Source organism: Rhynchophorus ferrugineus, unplaced genomic scaffold (assembly GCF_030347505.1).
Source record: "Rhynchophorus ferrugineus isolate W39M unplaced genomic scaffold, kcgeb_rfMv2 rfM8, whole genome shotgun sequence".
Classification (NCBI taxonomy): Eukaryota; Metazoa; Arthropoda; class Insecta; order Coleoptera; family Curculionidae; genus Rhynchophorus; species Rhynchophorus ferrugineus.
In genome coordinates, this window is record NW_027472587.1 from 32925466 (window position 1) to 32930548 (window position 5083).

Sequence of the window (5083 nt, forward strand, 5' to 3'; positions counted from 1 at the left end):
AATATGCTATTGACAATACCGCAGTTTCTCTAAAACGAAATAAATACATAAAATACTACTAATACGAATAAAAATATAAAATATCCCAATATAATACAGTCGCAACAAAAGCCATTAATATGATTTGCTGTTGGTTGATTGGCCGTATCGGATTACTAAAAAATCAACACATCAATACTAGAAAGGTTACACGTTGAATTAAATAGTTTTTTCTCTCTTGCGCAATTTAATGGTTATAAAAGTGACTTTTAAATAAGCTAAGAAAGTATGTTCATAAACAGTCTTAAATTGATCTTAACTACATCCTCAGAAAGTTCTAATTAGGGAAGAAAACAATAAAATTTAACAATGAACAAATAACCTTATAGGAAAACAACCAGTATTACTAAAATACAAAATATGTACTTAAATTGATCCAATAAATGGATCCTAGAAGTTCCTCAAAAGTGAATAATTTCATTTAATAGTATAGGACAGGAATACAGATATAAAATTCTTAATGGTTCAAAAATGTTAAAGATATTTCTTAAACTTTATAAAAAACCTTTTGAAATTTCTAATAAACCTTTTAAATTGGTACTAAATTTTATATGTTAGTGCATTTTAGTACTTATTATTAAAATCTTATTAATAGTCAGTTTTTCTTTGTTAAGAAATACAGTATACAAATATTTTTATTTTTTCTTAAAAGTCTGGCTATATCTCCTGTAAAATATCGCAATCTTTTTCTCCGATATATCGATATTTTTTTAATAATATTGAAATATTTCAAATATCGTTAGAACGTTCTATCGATATTTTCCATGGCGGCTGACAGCCATAGTTTCTTTTTATTGGATCGCTAGATAATATATTCTATGAGCATAAAATTATCGATATTTGAAAGTACATATACAAAATATATTAATTATTGGAAATCATGAACAACAATTAATTTTTATTTTCCAATACAATTCTTTTAGTCAATATCGATGTTTATTCACTTTAACCCTACTTTTTCTGAGAACATTCTTTTGTGTAAAAAGGGTGGGAGGTAAAGAATTGTCAAAAAAGTTCGATACTCTATATTATAACTGTCAATATATATTTGAAAAAGTATTGGAAAATATCGAAATTTTTTATTTGGATATTACTCATATGTCAAAACTGTTTATTTATTTTATTATTATTTTTTAGAAAATATTTTTTTAATGATTTTAATATAAAATTAGCATTGTTACTGTATATCTATTTCTTTTGATACTTTATAGTGGGCTACATGACGATAATAAAGAATAACAAAAATATCGATTCAAAATAGTATACAATAAACAGATTATTAAAAATAAATTTATTTTAAAATGCATGTATCATTTTTCCTAACCTGGTGAAGTATAGCCCATGGAACTATTATTTCATTCACAAGACACCAGATATTTTATATTGGCCTTTTATAATTTATAATAAGTATATTATTTGGTTACTGAAAAAAAACAATTATTGGGGACTCATATACACAGTAAACAAAACAATTGAGGCTTAACCCTAAAATATTAACAACAGTGTTATTTACCTCAATATTAAGTTAAATACACTTTAGACATTATTAAAATTACTTAAAATACTAAACAGCTACATTAGAATGATATTATTATTATGAAAATACTATACTTATTTGGATTTTTTCGAGATGTATAAATACATTAGGGGCCCAGACACCATTGATGCACGATAGAGTATCTAATTAGAACATAGGACTTAAAAATAATGTATAAATAAACCTATACCCATAAAAACCGTCCAGTAGTTTTAATTCAGAACTGTTAAATATCTTGTTGACAACTTGTTTACATTGTTGTTACGTGAGTATAAAAGATGTTTGCATTTGCGAGAGACGATTTTAGATGCACCTAGTTTAATTCTTTCTGTTTTACGGTAAGACGCGTGAAAGCGACTTTTCATCAACAACATCAGATCAGTGTTGCTAGTCATCGAGCCGTACCTCTCATCCTACTACATTTTTGTATGGTTTTTTGTAACAAACATTTTTGTACAACTTGAATGATGTAAATATACAATTCGTAACTGTTTAAAATAAAATATTGATCCTCGTGAGTTGATTTCAATGACTATGATATTTAAAACTTGTATACAATTATGAATAAAATTCATATCTTATTATTTAGATGTGTTTGATTGTTAGTAGTAGCCTTGATCCTGAAAATATGCACTAGAAAATCATTCCTAACAAAATTTATAATACAACGTTGCCGCACCAAATTTAAGTTTTAGCTTCTATTGACTCTATCAACAAAATTTAAATAAAATAACGAAATAAAAATAACGTTACAAAATATAATTTATTTTTACTTTATAGTACATCTAATGCATATTTATTGAATAGTCACAATAGCTCGTAGATTAGAGTTGTTCTATTATATGCCCATTGACATATGACAACGGTGTCGACCAGTATCAACACAAATCGAGTTTTATATATAGACCGATTTTCTTACATGTTCTGGCACATCAGACTTCTTTCTGTATCTTTTTAACTAGAGTAATGCTAGTTAGTAAAATCAGAAAAAAAAATGCCTTGAGTTTAAAAAGGATTTTGCGTTTTTATAAACTGAATATATCAATATGTTCGATGGTCTTAATGACGTGCATTGGCTGTTTGATTGGAAGAACTAAAAGTGTAATGTGGCGAAAGCATAATGGCATGGTGAAGCATTAATAGGTGTTGAAACACGAGAGAGTAACATGTTACAATGATACAATGCAAGTGTTCAATAAATTCTTTATATAGTATATACAATAAAACAGCCCAGTGCGCCATCAAAAATTATTACGTCACAACGTTGCCGTATCAAATTGGACTTATAACATCTAATTATCACCAACATTTTGGAGAATCTTGTAGACATTTGGCATCAGGGTCGAGCAGTGCCAACACAAATCTAATTTTATAGATTGATTCGGTTATATGTTCGACCCATCGGACAGCATTTTGTCTCTTTTTAATTAGGTTAAAATGATGATAATGACTATTTTTGACACCTGTGACTGAACATGTAACTGTCCTCAGAAACAATAAAATCATGATATTCTTTACTAGTACTGCTGTTCCTGTTACTCTTATGCGTTATTTCATGTTTTTTTTTTAATATACCTTTAGGGCATGAATTAAAAGTTTGGAATTATTTGCCTGTCACGTATTGTGATGCCTCTGACAACCAAAGCATTTTGTAAAGTAAAATCCTATCAAATATTCTTTTTAATCTCTCTTTGCTTTGCAAACATAAATATAACAGTAAAATTCCTTAAATTAGAAACCTGCAGACAATCTAACCTGATTAGGACAGACGTTAAAGTAAGCAGAAGTTTGCTATAGTAACACTTGTTGCCCTGAATCTAATCTAAAACTGCAGCAATTATGTTCTAGTTTCTAGTAAGTTTCTAGGAAAGTAGGATCTATTGCCCTTTTCTAACATCCGATTCCTTAATATTTATGGAAAGAGAAAATTGCCTAAATGTGGCTTTCTTACATGAAGACGTGAGCTAGTAAATAAAATTCTCATGATATTCAAATGCAGCCACATTAACGTTCGAGAAGAACCAGTGTTTATGTTTATCCAAGTTAATTTCTGTGTATTAAATAAATCGTAAATATAACTTTTATGTGAGTTAAAAGATTATACTCGTATACTGCCGTAGACTAATATAAAGGTACATATTTAGACATGTAAATATTCAAACAACCAAGAAACCATTGACATTTAACAAGCACACCAGCGTCAGGTACTTGAAATATGTATAACAAATTATATTTTCAAGATGTAATTAAAATACAAAACATGTATTTGTATTTTAATTACAATTTCTAAATACAAGTAATTCAAATACTACCCAACCCTGGCGTTTTATTGCTTATTACCCCAATTAAGAATTTCCAGCTTTATAAGTAGGTATATAAATTGATAAGAAAACCAAACATCAAAAATACCTGACTAGCTATACAATATGCTATTGACAATACCGCAGTTTCTCTAAAACGAAATAAATACATAAAATACTACTAATACGAATAAAAATATAAAATATCCCAATATAATACAGTCGCAACAAAAGCCATTAATATGATTTGCTGTTGGTTGATTGGCCGTATCGGATTACTAAAAAATCAACACATCAATACTAGAAAGGTTACACGTTGAATTAAATAGTTTTTTCTCTCTTGCGCAATTTAATGGTTATAAAAGTGACTTTTAAATAAGCTAAGAAAGTATGTTCATAAACAGTCTTAAATTGATCTTAACTACATCCTCAGAAAGTTCTAATTAGGGAAGAAAACAATAAAATTTAACAATGAACAAATAACCTTATAGGAAAACAACCAGTATTACTAAAATACAAAATATGTACTTAAATTGATCCAATAAATGGATCCTAGAAGTTCCTCAAAAGTGAATAATTTCATTTAATAGTATAGGACAGGAATACAGATATAAAATTCTTAATGGTTCAAAAATGTTAAAGATATTTCTTAAACTTTATAAAAAACCTTTTGAAATTTCTAATAAACCTTTTAAATTGGTACTAAATTTTATATGTTAGTGCATTTTAGTACTTATTATTAAAATTGTATTAATAGTCAGTTTTTCTTTGTTAAGAAAATGTCGATATTTCTCTGGGCTGGTATACAAATATTTTTATATTTTCTTAAATGTATGGCTATATCTCCTGTAAAATATCGCAATTTTTTCTCCGATATATCGATACAGAATATCGAATATATATATCGAATAGAGCTAAAAACAACTAATAACTTAATATCTTTTAATTCTATTTCCTGTTTTTCATCTTGAATATAAATCAGCTATAAGTATTTTTACATCTGCATTGTTTATTAATTATCAACTATTATATTCTACCAATAGGGTTCTTACATCCAAACTCCCAAAAACTGCTATCCAAACACTCAAAATATCTTCACTTCGAGTTATTAAGGGTTGCTTATTATAAAATACTAATTTAAAAATATTCAGTTTTAAATACATGGTCTTCAAATAAGTTAAGAGTAAGAAAAAAAAAACATGTATTA